Source organism: Gymnogyps californianus, chromosome 2 (assembly GCF_018139145.2).
Source record: "Gymnogyps californianus isolate 813 chromosome 2, ASM1813914v2, whole genome shotgun sequence".
Taxonomy (NCBI): domain Eukaryota; kingdom Metazoa; phylum Chordata; class Aves; order Accipitriformes; family Cathartidae; genus Gymnogyps; species Gymnogyps californianus.
The window spans coordinates 92,596,157-92,613,721 of record NC_059472.1 but is presented as its reverse complement, the minus strand read 5'-3'; the positions used below and the strand labels follow the sequence as shown (position 1 = coordinate 92,613,721).

The following is a 17,565-nucleotide window of genomic DNA, read 5'->3' as shown; positions in this document are numbered from 1 at the left end:
TAACCGCACAAATGCCATTATAACATCAAAATGCTGAATTTTTCCACAAACATTCCGTTGTAAAATGAAGTTTTGTTCATTAGTATCTTACACACCATAAACAACTTGAAGGAAATTAATGAGCCTACATAACACTGAGTTTGTGACCTATCAGCAAGAAGTAAAAATAGCAAACCTCTAAAAATAGATTAAAAAGAACATAAATCTATAATAGAGATGAACAGAGACTTTTAAAATGGGAGGTGTGGGGGGGGGGGAAGTCTTTGTTTCTTTTAGTTCAGAAGATCATTTCATCTGCCAATTATATCACCTGTTCAAACAGAAAAAGCTGAATAAAACGTTTGAAGAATTTTAAAATCTATTTTAGTCAGTCTACATTAAAAAAAAGATTCCCTTCCCTCCACTCTGCTACCACAAACACACATACCTCCTCTATCAAACTCACCAGCACACAAATTTAATTTAATCCCCATACACAGTCTGAACAGCCCAGAACCCCATAGTGACATTTTCACCTCAGCTCAAAATCTATTTACCTAAGTGACAATTACAATCTCCAAGTGCCACTATTAAACAAAACCGTTGATACTGCAATAATCCAAAAGTCAGTATTAGCCCTATAAACTTGGATTAGGACATTTTTGTTGGTGAAAACCTTAAGAAAAAAATTCCTAAAATATTTCACCTTATCAAATACATTTTCAAAAAAGTTAGCTTTAAAGTTCCATAACTTCACACTGAAAATAAATTATTCCCCCAATTTATTAATTAGGTCTACATGCTGGTTTATACCAGTTCTTGAATGAACACTTTTGCTAGTATATTCAATGTTACAGCACCTATTTGTTACCAAGACTCAAGTCAAACAAATTTAAGTTTTCTGAACATCTGTTCTGGTCATACTGAACTGGCTAGAAAAGGGCGATAGTGTAGAAGACAATGTAATTTAAGAAAGTCTTAATGTTTCTCTCCAAAATTTCCACTGTTTTCATTATAAATTGCATTACAACTCTCCAGAAATTAAGTCATCTAACTTGGTTAAAAGCTTCTGTATTTATTACGTGACACATCACTATAATCTAGCAACATTGTGAAGAAAAGCCTTACACATCTATATATAAACATATATATATATATAGGAAAAAGTCAACTCAGCTTTACACAAAACCATATCACAGATGGCCATAAATCTCCCATTAATTTCTAAATTCTCACAAAGCACATGCTTCCCTACATCTGCTTCTACCTCCAACATCCAGCAAAGTTTGCTTTATCCAGACATCATTGTCCTTACTGTCCCCTCCAGTTAAACCATTCATCCCTCTTTTGTTCTACACTTATTCATAATTTTCTGTGCATTATTTTAGTTATTAGGAAAATGGTAAAGCATCTTCATACCCTCATCATCCCTCTATCTTATGTTATTCATAGGCAGAAAATTGAAAACAATACTTCAAGCATCAAAAACTTTCAAATATGTTTATGCAAATGCATTCAGAAAGATCCAGAAGTTCAGAAAAATAAACTAAATAAATCCCAATGGGATGGCATTTTTTTTTCTAGAGAAAAGAAACAAGGCACCACAGATTTTTTCTAAGCCTTGTAACTACACACAATATTCTTTATAAAAACACTATATAACCACTGTAATTACACAGTTCACATGGTTGAAGTTTTAACTTGGGTGCTTGTAGGTAGGACTGCAACACTAAATTTACCATTTGCTGTGTGACTTTTTTGGCAGCTCCTTTTGTTTCAAAAATATTTAAAAGATGAAACATGCACTTGTGTTACTGATATTCCTGTATTTTTCATGTTCTCTCCCAAACACCTCTTTCTGGCCTCTGCTCAGGGAAGCACTCAAGCCATATGCTATAACATCTTCTCTATCCACATGGTCAAACACACACGCAAGTATTTCATTGTCTGAGAGCCTGCGTGCACAGGTATTTTTCTGACATATTTCAGCCTGCCTCTGCCTTACATACTCTCAGTCTTCATTGCCACTCATCCACCTAAAATCCCATCTCCTGTATGGAACTATTATGCCTTCAGAGTAGTGAAGTTGTCTTGTGAGAAACAGAAGCTCCTCTGCCTTCTATGCTGATGAAAAGGAAACATGAGAAAAATCCATCAGCTATATACATAGCTCCTTAACTTTTTGCCAAAAATCTAACATTCGGTTTTCCAGCAAGAAGGTACACACGTTAAAACCACAGTGAGATCTGAAGTGTCATAAGACTCACAGAATTCTTAAATAGAAAATTTAAAGTCATTGCTTTTTTAATTGAGACATTTTAGGATTATCTCAAAAAAAATCAGTTTAGTTTGTCCTCAATACAGAAGTGGGCATTTAAAAAGGAACTTTTGCTAGGCATAGCCCTAAATCTTTAACTACTACAGGCTTTTTGATGAACTTCCAAATACAGGGTACATTGCTTTCGGGTTATCCACGAAGTGAAAGAAAAAATACAATTCTAAATATACCTAAAAATTACTGATTTGTATTGTACTATGATCCACAGACACTTTTACACTGCCAGAGTCCCCACTGGCTTCTGCACAATGTAGCCTAAGGTCTGCCTTTGAGAATTAAACTGAAAATCTGGGAATCTGTAGTTCCCTTAAGGTCAAGAGAAAACCAGACCCATTAAGGGCTTGGTGTCTCAGAAATTTTGTTTTCCTTAAAAACAAACCAAACAAAATTAGAAAGGAAACACAGGCTTTCACACCCATCACTGAGTGCAATCACAGTACTTTCTACTGAAAATGCTGAGCATACCATCTGCAGATTAATTAACAACTTCTGTTGTCAAAAAAAGCCTACACCGACCAATTTCCTTTTCAAGAAAAAGCACTAAATACCTCCAAAATAATATAAAAAGTACAATTACAAACAATTTCTCCACAGGAGGGAGGGGAAGTGTTTGACCGAGTGTTGTTTAAAGTATTAAACACTTAGCTTACCTTTCCCTATGCAAAGTGCGTAACATACCAATCACACAATTAATCCTTATTTTCAGGCATTTCTCTCATTACTCAGTTTCTAGGAAAAATGCTTCAGGTTCCTTTTGGTTTTTTTACCCCAGAGATCACAAAAATGAGTTCTCCCTCCTGCCCTTCCCTCCTCCTCTAACTTTTGACATTGGGAGAACAATCCAATTGCTTCTGAACTGGAACACTGACAGGAATTCTAGAAAACAATTTTCAATTGAAGGTACAAAAATTTTAATCAGCTTAATTTTTAAATTGATACTTTGCAAGCTGTAAACACAGACCTTTGCTTTCATGTTCAGTGCAAAAGATGAAACATCAAGCTGACGTGACTGCGCTATGCATGTGCTGTCTAATCATCCCTCATCCTACAAGCACCTTTACAAACAAGATTTCCCCCATTACCAAGCACGGTATTTCTCCCCTGGGAAAAGTAATTTGAAAGACAATGTTGCAAAGTACAACTTTACAGAACGTAGGTGGTCCAAGACAGAAGGTCAAAGTTAAGCTGAAGAGCTAATGCCTGACTTCTGCTAAAAGATATTCATTTAGCTGTTTTCAGATTTTGAACCTTCAGCATACTTTTAAGTACAGCAGCAGACGCCACTCTTATTGAAAAACTCACATAGAAAATAAATTCACTATAACATGTACAGTCTTCTGAGTATTATTTTCCAGTCCTTCATTGTAAAATGAACTACTGCTGATTTCTCCTGTGGAAGATTTTCTGTGTCTGTTTGCATAACTAAGTAGTGATGTACAGCCATTCAAAATACAGGCAGGTAGTGTCTGTCTGTGCTTCACAGGCTGTTTTGTCCTGGAGTACAAAACCATAACTGTAGATTATTTCATGGATACTTTCAATAGCTGTCAGAATCCATGTTTTTAAGAACATCTTTTATGTTCAGTCTTCTGTCACCATCCTATTGAGATTTTTTTTTAAGTGAAGTAGAAAAGCAGAAAAGCACAGAATAAACAGAATTAACTCAAAACTGATGTTTAGTTTCAAATACAGTGGTTAAGGCTTACTGGATTTACAGCTAAACATATCAGTACATTGAAAGAAAATGATTAAGTATGGTTTAACATAACATATCTAAAAGTTTTCATCACTAAAAGAGGTCAGTGCCCTCTGCCTTTCTAGTCAACCCACTTATTTTGCTTTAGTTCAGCTTTACTTTGAGGAGTAGCATAATAAAGAATGGACTGTATCAGTGGATACAGTTTCTTTTTAATAGGACCTCAGGAAAACAATTGGTGGATTACATATTTTAACATCTCTATTGTTCATTTTTGCCTCAAATACTCTCAACAGCTAGCAAAAAAACTCTGCTTATATTCACAAGAAATCCTACAACTCAAAATCTGAACACTACAGATTCAAAAATACTTAGTGAACAGTACCTTTTGTACTGAAGATGAAACAGTTTCTCCACACAACAGTATCCACTGCTCAAAGGGCAAGGTGTTAAATATTTTACTTTAAAGGCTTATTTTTTAAAATTTTTTTTTTAAGTTCATGACTTAGAACTTTAAGGGGTTTTTAGAATTCATTTGGAATGTCCGTTAACTCAGACTGCTATTCAGCACTAATATCTAAAAAAGGAATTACAGCATTAAAAAAACCCTATCAAGTCTGTAAAAATATTGTAACTTATTGAACGAAGGCCATGAAAATACAAGACAACTTTACATTTTGTTTAAAAAACACAACACAAGTTTGATTGGTAACATGCTTTTAATTAAATAGTTTCACCTCTGACACATACTAAAAAAAGTTATGTTTTCCATACAGAAAAAACCCTTACCATTACAATGTAAATTAATGGTATTTTCACTGAGAAAAGTCATACCAGTATAATGAAACTAATTGCATCCTGTTTCAAATGATGTTTAAGACAACAGAAATCCCATCTAAGTAAAAACACTGTTGTCCAAGGGTGGGCATAAATCACAAAAACTGTAAACTAAGCTATCCATGGGAAAGAAATCAGCAGCAGGACATGCCTTTTGCTGCTGCTTGCTGGGTCAGTGCAAGCTGTGATAGATACTATAGAAATAGGGAACCAAGTATTATAGAGCTTTTCTTCCTCAGGTGAGCAAAAAGTAAAGCAAGAACACAGACCTGTTTTCCTAAGCCACAAGTTTGTTTATTTGCAATTTACATTAAAAAAACCCCAAACAAATAGAAGTCCTTCAACCGTTTTGACAATTTTATCAAAAGCAAAACGAAGTTTACAGTAATGAAGTGCACACAAATCATTAAAGGAGAAAAGAGACTGTTTACTTATTTTAAGAATTATCAGAAAGCCTGGAAAGTTGAAGATTACGATTTTAAACTAAACTTTAAAGAACGAATATTTGTAGTTTAGATTTAATCTGATGTTCTGTCAGAGCTAAAATGGCTTAATATTTCACTGGCTTTCAACTGAGAGCTTTCGAGTGTATGGCTACAAGCTGTTAATCCACAATGAGCAAGCAAACTGCAGGAAATAGAGAAAGCGGGGGGGGGGGGGGGGAAGAAAAGCTGACAGTGTAGAAGGAACATTCATGCTATTTTGAAAACCAGTAAAACTGGACAGAATGGGAAACTCCCTTTTGGAAACGGGATCACCCCCAATTTCGGACATCTACTCCCCTCGATAGGAGATCCTCTTCAGGTTCCTAATTAAGACACAGAAGAGGCAAGGAGGAAAGATTTTTAGTCACCCAGCTCATAGACCCTTCTGGACTGCAAGGCAGTCCAAGTGAGGAAGAACTGTAGAACTGGGTACGAAGTAAAAAAAAAATTAAGTCACAGAGGAAGTGTAACACTTCCAGTTAGGTACCGATGAAAGCAATCATCTCTCAACCAGTATATGTTATTTTGATTTGTTCCACATTCCTCACTACAGTAGTTTCTTATTGTACTTGCCTAAATACACACTCATTTTGGGGAGTTATGTCTGAAACTTTATGATACCACTGAAGGCAAAGTTTAAAAAAAAAAAAAAAAATCAGACCTGCAAGTAACCAGCTCTTCAGAGGTCAGACCTCGCCTCTCCCCTACTTATTTCCTCTGCTCCCCCACCCAGCACACCCACACACAAACACTTCATTGAGCTGAACGATTTAACACAGTTCTAGACCAGCCTCGTTTCATCGTATAACTAAGCGGGCCCAGGAGCTCTCGACAGACCGCTGTCAGCGATGAGAAACAAAGGCAAAAGCCACTGAATTGCTGCCCTGCCCGCTGGCTCGCAGGGCCAGCCCCACCAGCGCTGGAAAGGGCTCCCTCACAAGCACACCCACGGCCGGGACATCGCGTTCCCGAGCCGAGGGCAACCCCTCACAGCCACCGTCACCCAGCAAACACCCACCCGCCAGCGTGACAGCGTGTGCCCCTCCCAGGGGGTTCACAGGTGACGGGGAACCCCCCCTGCCCTGACGGCGGTGCCCCGTCTCCTGTCAGGGGGCTGGGGAAGGAGGGAAAACGAGCTGCTGCAGCCGGGAAGTCACCACCTCCTTCCCTCGCCAGGCGGCTCGGCGAGGCCCGGCGCCCAGCCACCGTTCTTCCTCCGCCCCCGGCCTCGGGGAGACGAGCGGGAGGCGACCCGTCCCGGCGGCGGCAGCAGGCCGGTACCGGCGCACCCCCGCGGCGGGGCGGGGCCAGCAGGTCCCTCCAGGGAGGCTGAGGAGGGGCGGCGAAGCGCGAGACAGCAGGACACCAGCGACGCTCCCCCCGCGCCCCAACGGCTGTTTACGACAGTTGCGTCCCCCCTCCCCTCCCCCTCCCGCCCCCCGGGGCAGGGGCGGGGCCCGGGGCTGGACCCCGCCCGGCGGGCGAGAGACTCGACCCCTACGGGGAGCGGGGGAGGAAGAAGGGGGGGGGGAGGCCGAAGGGAGGGGGACGGCCCCCGCCCCGGGGAGGGGGGAAGGAGCCGGAGCTGCCCCGCTGAGAGCCGGCTCCGCAGCGCCCGGCGGAGGAAGAGCGGGGCGGGAGGCCAGAGACTGTCACTCACCGGCCGCCGCCGCCGCCGAGTTCGTATCCGGCACCTGGGGCAGCTCCGCTCCCAGCAGCGCCTCCGCGTCCGGCGGGCACAGGCACCGCCAGCCGCTACCCGAGAAAATCGATGGAGCGCGGAGCGATCGAGTGGGGGGGGGGGGAGAGAAAGCCGCTCCCGACTGCCGCCGCGCCCCCGAGCCCCGCCCCCTTAAAGGCACCGCCCTGCGCGCGCGCCCTCTCTCTCTCCCCCTCCCACCCTCCCTGTCTCTCACACGTGAGCGGGTGGCGGTCACGGTGTGGGGAGCGCGGGGAGTTGGTCCCCTCGTGGAAGAGGAGAAAGGGGAAGATAAAATCGTAATATCAACGGTGACAGCGACAACAACAATAACAATGAGTGACAATAACGCCGCCCCCGGGCGCTGTATCAAGGTCGCTGCTGGCAGAAACTCGTCCAAGCGGCAGCGGCAGCGTGGGGACCCCCGTGCTGTGGTGTGAGGGGAGGGCCTGGGGGTGCTTGCCGCCACGGGTGGAAGAAGGAAGGGTGGTGGAGGAAGGCCCAGGTGGGCCGTGTTGCCAGTGCCGAGTCATCCGAATCGGTCCTTCTCTTCCAGTGGAAAAGGAAAAATGTTTCTTGCCCAACCTGCGGCCTACCTGGGGGAGGCCTCCGAACGCAGGCTCTCTTTCCTTTTGGAAAGGGTCAGGAGATGTCCTTTTTCCCTTTTAGCTGGGATTGTTCAAAATTCACTTGCGAAAGCCAAGTTCAGACAAAATCTTAACGGGAATGAGAGGAAAAGCGATGAGAGAAAAAACACGGAAGAATCTGTTGCTCAGTTTTGCCAACCCAGACTTAAAACAGGACATGAGTGGGAAAACGAATTACCTTTCATAAAACCTCAAAGAACGTAAGCACCGTAAAAAGCATTTTGGCCAAGAAACGTAATTTTCCTCACTTTTTTCCAGACGTTAAAGCCGCCCAAGTTAAATTAGTGGGCTGTAATATCTCGTCACATGAATAAACAGCACTTTTCTGACTCGCTTCCTCTAGGCTCTGTAAAATGTTACACAGCATCTCTCTGGGGAAAAATCAGAGCATCCAGTACCTATCTTTTCTCTAGTTACCTCCAAAGTTGTTACTAGTAGTCACTAGTAATAATAGTATATTATTAATATCTGCTAATATCCAATGCAGAAAGAGAGCTCTTCAGTCCTTCAAGAAAAGTAAAGTTGGCATCACATTAAAAAAAAAGTGTAACTGTTTGCCACCCATTTCAAAATTATGTTTTCCCTCCATGACAGCTTGTTTGCATTTTCTCATTAAAAGCCTGTCATCGGATGTGCCAAATAAAACCACTGCTTTGAAGGGTTTGGTTGATACAGAAGGCCCCACCTAGCACCCTACATACCTGGGTCCCAGCCCTGCCTGATGCTCTCTGGGAATGGATACCGGTGCCCAAAAAGCCCATTGACTTTAGTGGGTGTCTGCAAAGGGAGCTGCCTGGCTTCAGTGCCAGACTGAAGTTTTGTTGCGGAGTTGGCTGCATCTTCACCTCTGTTGTAAATGCACATACCCTAAAGAGGTGAATCATTAAGAAGAGGGAGCCTGAACTTGAGAGGAGACACCCCCCTCCCAGTGTTAGTTGAAGTGAGAAAAAGCTGCGAGGCCTTTTGCTCCTGAAAATGTCGCCTAGCCTCCCCCTTCAGAGGTTTTAACCTGCTGTTTCTAAACAGCTGCTCAGCAGTGTTTTTATCAAGATCTTGGTCCTGGGGAACCTGTCAGAACAGCACAACCAGGCTAAACTCTGCAACGACAGAAGCCTTTTAAATGGTGTGTGTAGGCTCATCACAGGCACCCACATAGGCAAATGCTCCTATTGCCAAGAGCAGCATCCAGGACTCTTACGATCTGCAGGGGCCCTGGATAATATTGTTGATGAAGAGCTTCCTGTGTGCTGCACTTTGTTGCATCTACTGTGGGTGGTTTTCCCAGCTGATGTATGGTGACCATGTGGTAACCATCACCCACCCCTTCAGTGACTCCAGAACAAAGCTGACAGTGACTGACTGTAGACTTGACCCACTGAAGAAAAGAAACACCGCCCCACACATCTCTTTAGAACAAAAGGAGGAAAACTAGTGCTGTTAGTATATCTCTCTCTCTGTCTCATATATATAGCTTGTAATGTATATACCATAATATATAGTATATATTTGCTGTCATATATAATGCTGCTAATATAAATATATTACTCCATGGAACTCCAGATGCCATTAAAGAGATTAATCTATGCTGTTAAAACTGAGGGAAGAAATGACAAGTTGTAATATAATGACCTGGTAAATAGTAAGTATTATACCTCATAGAGGTCACAAGAGTAATTGCTCATTCATGCCATTTTCTAATCCATTTATGCAGATTTGACAGTGATCTGTAAACATTACATCTCTCTACAAAGTTGGGTAAACATATTTGAAAGCCAAGAGAGATTATTATGGTCATCTTGTCTAACCTGAATATTGAAAGCTGTAGAATTTCCTCCAGCTATTCCCACACCAAGATCTTTCTGTAGTTGTTTCTTAGAAAGATATTTTCATTTTATTTTAAAGAGTTGGAGAAATGGTGAATCCATCACTGCACTGTTCAAGATTTCGCAGTGGTTAGCCTGTCCTGTACCATGCTACCCTAACGTGAAAAATAACTGATAGAAATATAAATGTTGTTTGAAAAGGTGAATTCATCTAGCTGCAGCATCTGTCCATTGCAAGCCTGCTTCTTGTTAACAGAAATATCTTCCTTTTGAAAATGTTTGTAAAATACAGCAGATTTGCTCCTTCACCTTCTCTTGATAAACTGTATGGATTAACTTTGATTCTGCACTGTATAACTGCCTTTCCAGAACTGTTCTGTTTTCTGAATGCCTTCAAGCTTACAGTTATCACCTTACTTTTTTGACATGTGGATGTCCAAACCAGACATCTCCCTACTTCTGTTTGAATTTGTGAGGTGAATATTATAACCAGGGAAATCTAAGGAACAAAAAAAAGCTAAGAAGCATAAGGTTGAAAATGACCTTAAGAAATCACCCTTTCTAGTCCTTTCCCTTGCCCCAAGACAGGATCAACTACTCCTTTGTTATAACATAACTGTTTTTTCAATCTTGTTCTTAAAGACTTCCCAGTATGGTGCTTTTGCCATCGCCTCAGGCAATCTTTCCCAGTGTTTCCCTACCCTTATCATTAAAGGTCTTTTTTCTAATGTATACTCTGAATATATTCCCTCCTGCAATTTCAGTCCGTTAGTGAAAGGTCTGTCTTTGCTGGGCCCAGAGAACCAATGGTTTGTTTCCTCCCTGTAGCAGCCTTTTACATATTTAAAGGCTCTGTCCCCTGTACGTTCTTTTCCTCATTAATCCAAACAGTCCCATTAGTATCCTGATCTTTAATGTTTTCTGGACTGGTAATCGAGCTTGATCTCCGCTGCACTCTTCTTCAGTCACTCAATGTCATTCTGGAAGTGCAGTGCCCCAAGCCAAGCATGCTCCAGGTGAAAAACATTTTAAAAAAGGGAAAAACTAAAATTGAAGTCGTACCATGGGTTAGCAGAGCAAAATAATTGCTTTGCCTATTTTGCAGGCTGTCTTCCTGTTCTACCCCCCTCGTATGGCATTTGCCTTTTTACAACAGCATAACAGCAGTGACTCGTGTTTAGCCTGTGATTCACTCTACATTTTTTCTATGTAACTGTAATCCTGTTTACTTTTCCCCTTCCTGTATCTGGGGAACTGACGATGCTATGTCTAATAGACTACACTTGCACCTATTGAATACTATCTTTTGTGTTTTTCTTAAAAAAAATTCTCCAGTTTGACAAAATCCCTCTGAATTCTAATTCTGTTCTCTAACACACTTCTAGCTGCTCTCTTCTTCATGTCATCTCCAAATGTGACAAGCTTAGTCTCTATTCTGTTCTTCAGATGTTTTATAAGTAGTATCAGATACAGGGTAGACCCTCAAGGAACCTCTTTCAATACATCTCTCCATTTTGATAGTGGCCCCATTTTGCTAACTCTTCCTCAGCCCTGCTTTTTCTGACCCCACGGGATTTTCAATCTGGACCATATTGTCTTTGCTTATTCTTGAGAAACGTTGCCAAAAGCTTTACTAAAATGAAGATACGTGACTTTTTAATACTTCTCTCCTTTGTATAACACCTATTACCTTATTGTAAAAGGAAATCAGATTGGTTTAACAGGATTTGTTCTTGACAAATCCATGTTCGTTGTTACTTGTCTGTCTGTCTTCTAATGCTTACAGATGGTTTGCTTGATAATTTCCACAAACTGAAGCTACCTGATCTATAACTCACCAGCTCCTCCTTTTTTCTATGTGTACTTAACTTTAAGCCTGATTGAAATTAAGAGGGCTGCTTCCATGACCATGAGAGGTGTCTTCTGAACTGGAGATCAGTAACCTGCCAAAGCCATGGCAGTAGAACCAGGAGCAGAGCCAAGAAGCCCAACCCATCCTTGCCTGCTCTAACAAATCTATAATCCCTGCAAAACCTTTCTTCACCTCATTGCTTCCACTTTCCTTTAATTTCTTGATCCATTGATGGAACATTCCTGCAGATGTTCGCTTCTAGCAGCTGCCATAGTTTTTATGAAAAATTCTTACAGATATTTCAAATTTCCAAGCAGATTTCCTGTGTTGTATTATGCTCCCAAGACCAGCTGCTTTCTGCTTCCTCCTGAATTGAAAATCACCTGGATCTGTGTTGTCAAACCAACATCCAGTAAGTGATCTACTTAAATCTTACACTTCTATTCCTTTTGAAATAAATAGGTACAGAAATAAGTTCTTTGACCTTGTGTCGTGGTTTAACCCCAGCCAGCAACTAAGCACCATGCAGCCGCTTCCCCCTCCCAGTGGGGTGGGGAGGAGGAAAGGAAAAAAAAATAAAACTCGTGGGTTGAGACAAGAACAGTTTAATAACTAAAGTAAAAATGGAAATACACTACTAACTAAGAATAATAATAATTGTAATGAAAAAGAATACAACAACAACAAAAAGAAATAAGCCAAGTGATGCACGATGCAATTGCTCACCACCCGCTGACCGATGCCAGAGCCGCGATCCGCCCCCCCTGGCCAACTCCCCCCTGTTTATATACTGGGCATGACGTTTCATGGTATGGAATACCCCTTTGGCTAGTTCGGGTCAGCTGCCTCGGCTATGCTTCCTCCCAGCTTCTTGCACACCTGCTTGCTGGCAGAGCATGGGAAACTGAAAAATCCTTGGCTTAGGATAAGCGCTACTTAGCAACAACTAAAACATCAGTGTGTTATCAACATCATTCTCACACTAAATCCAAAACCCAGCACTGTACCAGCTCCTAAGAAGAGAGTTAACTCTGTCCCCACCTTGGCAACATTTTGACCATTATCTGGGAGTTTAAGCCAGAAATCTTCATTATGAAGTGAAATATATTTAACTTAGCTGAAAGGCGTGAGAGAAAGAAACAACTTACTGATCAGTGTTTTCCCCCAGATGATTTCTGGTATGCTTCAAGAGAAACAACATATAAATTAATGCACACAATATTTTGAGTTTTCTTCCAGAACACGTACAGTCACTTTTTCCACATCAAACAAAAAATACAGTCTTTTGCACTTTAAACCATTTCCAACAGTACACAAAATTCTCTCACTGTTTTACTTTCTTGGCTAACACCACCCTAATTCTTCCCTTTCAAGGCCTATCCAAGGAATCTGTGCACTACTGACCCAGAGGCATTGTTTCTCTAAACAGCACCAATGAAACAAATTATTAAATTACTTTGTGCAGCTAAAAATACTGAATGCTGTATACCACAGCTCTGTCAAGGGTGTCACTACTAAGTTGCATCAGTTTAAATACTTCTTGGAACCAACTTTCATCTACTGCATGTGTTTTAAAACAATAGATTGGGGGGGGAAGTTGAAACCTAAACCAACTTAAAATTTTGCCACATTTCTTTCTCAATGGAAAAAAATTAAAACATTTCAAAGACCACTTGACAGTTTTTGTCCCTCAAATTCCAGGTGAAATTCCGTCCCTCTTTTCTACAAGACCAAACTCTGGCACAACTGCTTTCATTTCCATGCTTTTGGGACTAAGCAGGGAAAAGCCGTTCATTAGATATTTTTTCACAGACTTCTGAAATCGTGTTGAGTGAGGGCAGAGATCAGATCTCCTGTTCTGAATTGAACTGTACCTGTGGAACAGTTCATCGCTGCCTGCACACCCCAGCTCCCCTCCACTGGAAGCGAGCATACCTCTGCTCCGGTAGCAGCCAGCACTTCCCAATGCATCCTAGTGAAAATCAGACGGAGTAACAAAGAACTGTTATTTAATTGTCAGTTGGGCTCATTTTGATGGAACCAAGTTGTTTCCCTCGCCCCATTCAGTGGCTCTGCTGACACGTGTCTGTAGAGAGAAGACGTGACAAGCAGCCCAAGGTTGGCTGGGTTTTGCCACTACCAGTATTTGCTTGCCAGAGTGCCTATCAGCTTGTAATTTCATGTGTATGTGCAATCTCTTGCAGGAACATGGCTTTATTTTACATGCATTTCAGGGACAGATCCATTTTGCCATTTCAGCTGTTCAATATGTAGTACAATGGGGACTCTTTTTTGACAGTTGATACATAACAATAAATAGTCAGGTCTGATAACACAATAAGTGTATCACATACACACATACTTGCAAAAGCACATTTATTTTAAAGGAAATGATGCAGGGGGTTTTGTGTTTAATATGACAAACAAAGATTCCATCTATTTCTAAACCTCTTCTTGACTGTATTTTCTTTTCTTCCTAAGTTTCCATGTCTGTCTCTCTCCTTTCCTCTCTTCTTCCTCCCATCCTCCTGATCTCTAATTCTCCTATGGTGAAAAAGGAAGGGAAAATTGGGGAAAAGGGAACAAGAATGGCAAAAAGTGGTTAGTTAAACTGTGCAATCTGGGCCAAGTATAATTGTTCTTTCAAAAATTAACTTTTTAGATATTTTACGTTCAAATTAGTTTCACAACTGTATGCTATTAGCAAGAGGTTGCATTTTATATCAATTAGATATAATTATGAGGTTCCTTTTAGAGACAAAAAATATTTTAATAATCAGACAAGCAATTAACATTAAAATGTGGATTTTGATCTGTGCCCTAGATGTACGATCAAAGGTACCAGATCAGACAGCTTAATCTGAAACCCATTAAATACATGACAATATTTGATTTTAATGAACTACAGTTCTAGTCTTTAATGTTTCATATTGAAATTTATTCTTAGATGCAGCAGTACATTTACATGAGAGAGGTGTTTGGCCTTGACTTCAGATCTACAGCAATTTCCACAGAAATTTCTGAAAAGAATGTTGGTCAGTGTTTTAAAATGTAGGGGCCTAAATGTAGACTGTTAAATCTGTGTTTAGCCCTGCAATGTGCTGAGCACTCTGGCTGTGATCCAAGAAAGCACTTATGGGTTCCCATTAACTTTAAAAGACATTCAGGTCTATTATTCACTTTACCAAAAGAACGGAACTCAAATACTTAAAATTCAGCATGCACGTTAAGTAGCTTGTTGGACTCTGCCTTATACAACCCCCAGTCCTGTTCTGCCCACAGCTAAGACCCTGACTCACTTTTTATTCGTGTGACTTGCCCTATTGCAGTAGTGGGACTGGTCATGGCAGTAAAATTACTCAAGCACATTACAGATTTCAGGGCTGTTTTTTCAAAAGGGCCAAGTGCCCATCAAACACACTTTCAGCACCTACTTTGAGACACACATTTTAAAGTATACATTATGGTCAATATCTGAATACAGTTATAATGAATATTCTGTCCTGTTTCTACTTGTTTATTATTATTTATTGTGTTTTGCGCATCCAAATCCAACACGTGGGCAATATTCGCTCACTTCTGAAGGCCTGATAAAAGTCCCACAGCAGTGGTTAAGAGTCAGTTTTCCATATCTGGGAGGGACAGGACAATAAATAGGAGACACTGTAGCAAAGAGCATTCAGGTGAGGCATTAGGAAGAACTATAACACTAGGGACAATGAAATACTGATATAGTGATATAGGTTGTTTCGGAAATGGACTGAGCCTCCTTCACTGGAAGCCTTTAAGAACTGGCTGGATAAAGCACCTACAGGAACCACACTATTCCTGGTGCTATAGTCAGTCCTTCCTCAAGAGGCAGGATGTACTAGGGACGTTCATAAGGTGCCTTATAGCCCTGTGCAACTATTAGTATCAGTATCAGGCTTGTATTTGGCTCTTGCTATGTACTGGCTAGCCTTCTATGCTGATACCCCTGCATTTGCCCACTGAGGATCTGTGTCATGATTCAGTTATGAGCAAGTGGCAGGATTAGACAATTTTTTGCCTTGTGCAAGTATTTCTAGCAACAGAAAAAAGATGGCATGTGAAAACTGGCTAGAATAATTTCCACTTCCCTCTTCCATTTCCCAAAGCTATCAGCTGCAGTTAAAGACAACATCAGTCATGATCTAACAGAAATCCTGGTGTTTTCTTTAAAGGAGTATTTGCAGAAAAAATACAAAATCAAAATTAGAGGAGTTAGTATATTGATGGTCATTTGCAAATGTGATTGTCGCTAGTTATTGTTCAAGATTGTAAGAGATCCAACCTGCAGCTAAAGTATCTGCTCTCTCCTCCAGAGCATAACCACCAAAACCCAACACCCCTTGGTGCTGTCTTCACCGGTGGTAAAGGAAAAAGCCTGGAGGAAGGATCTTCTAAAGCAGGTTATGCTCTGGTGATTATACAACAAGAATTTCCTCTGTGGGCAGCAAACCCACTTTTAAAAGTGCCCCTTGTGCCCGCCACACAGTCCCTCCCATTCCGTGCTGTGCCTCGGGTGTGCCGAATGCCAAGCTGACCGTGTGGCTGCATCCTCGACAAGGGGCAGAAACCCTCAGTGGGGAGAGGCAGGGCCGGGGCAGCACTGTCTTCTTCCATTTTAACCCATTTTTCCTAACTGGTTACTGCTCACATTTACAAGGCAAAATTAACCAGCCATAAATAGAAAGGGAAGTGTTCATTTAAACACTTGTGTTACACTTCAGGGAATTTGTAACATCCAGCTGAACCAGAATTCACTGTTAATTGTAACAAGGCACAGTATGCACATGTGAGATACACTTTGATCGATTGCTACACCACCCTTAGCTTGGGGCACTTTTTAACTGCCAAAATCAACCTTCTCTCTGGGAAAAGTATAGTGAGGGAGTTTGGAAATAGGATTTGGAACAGGCTGGAGAGGTCCACTCCAAATCTGAACTTCCCCAGTGGGGAGATCTAGGCTTTTCAAAGAAGGAAATGGAAGTGGGGGAATGCTAGGGCTGATGTTTTGATTTGAGATTGTCTCTGTTAAAAAAACCAAAACAACAGCAAAACCCCACAACAAACCAAACACCCACACACACACACTTATTTTGTTATTTTATTCATTTACAAGAAAATGTTTGGTGCTTGACTAAAAAGTCTCCAAATTTCAGAGTTATAGGTAAAACTCCAAATGGCATCCTGAAAACTCAGAAATAGGAGCAGACATTTTCTTTTTTAAAATTTGTTTTCCTTTTGGCCTCCAGTTTTGTCTCCATTCCAAAACATCTATAAATTCAAATAGTTGGGTAATCCTTAAGGTGTGTGCCTGTAGGTAAAAACAGACTCCATCTTCTGTTCAGTCTTCCTCCAAATAATTTCTGAGATACAAATTGGCATCTTAATGGCATATTTATTGTTAAACATTTCCTTATGCCTGCATTCCGGGGAACAAAACGTGATTCCCAAAAGACCAATAGTTGGACTTAGTGTATTAGGAAAAAAACAAACAGGATACTATTTGTTGGTGTTGACTTGGTTGCACCAACCTTTAATTTTTGCACATACAAAAAAATTGCAATAAAACAAAACCATTAGGCAAGAAGAGAAAAAAAAATCATGTAGGTTTGAAATTTTGGGGAGGGACTGGGGAAAATGTTTGATCAAAACTTGAAATCTAATGCAGACGCTCATATCCAAGGACATGCACCTCCAAGCACAGAGGTAAGAGTGACACACTAACCCTGGCTGCTGTGGAATTACATTCCTGCTGAAATCCAGGGAGGCAAAGTACGGCGCTAGTACCAATGGCACATCCAGACATAGCTGGAATTTTCCTAGAAAGTGCAGGGGGACTGCTTCTCTCTTCTCTCCACACACATTATGTAGCTATTGAACTCTGCAAGACTTGCAAAGAATACACGTTATATTATCTTTTCATTTCCACGGCATCTGTACATTTAAAGTTTCATGCCTCACTGTGTCTGCATGTGATCATCTTGTACATGTATTTAAATTGCTGCTCTTGCCTCTGATCTTGAGAGACAAAAGCAACACTGAATTCTTTTTCCATTATATATTTTTACAAAAGAACTACTGTAAAAATTAATCAAAGGTATGCTGGTTTTTATTGTTATTTTTTTAATTTTGGGGGGTACTTTTCCTCATATTGCAGCGGTTTTGAAATTGAAACGTTGCAC

At 41.0% G+C, this 17,565-nt stretch overlaps 1 protein-coding gene across 1 annotated transcript in view; it reads right to left on the bottom strand.

The window, feature by feature from the left end:
* The window catches only part of EXOC2 (exocyst complex component 2), a 132,467-nt gene extending 125,407 nt beyond the window's left edge, over positions 1–7,060 (bottom strand). The window contains exon 1 of the mRNA XM_050892365.1: positions 6,996–7,060. The gene's annotated coding sequence lies outside the window, so the exon portion shown is untranslated. The remainder of the gene's footprint in view (positions 1–6,995) is intronic.
* Between the last annotated feature and the right edge of the window lie 10,505 nt (positions 7,061–17,565).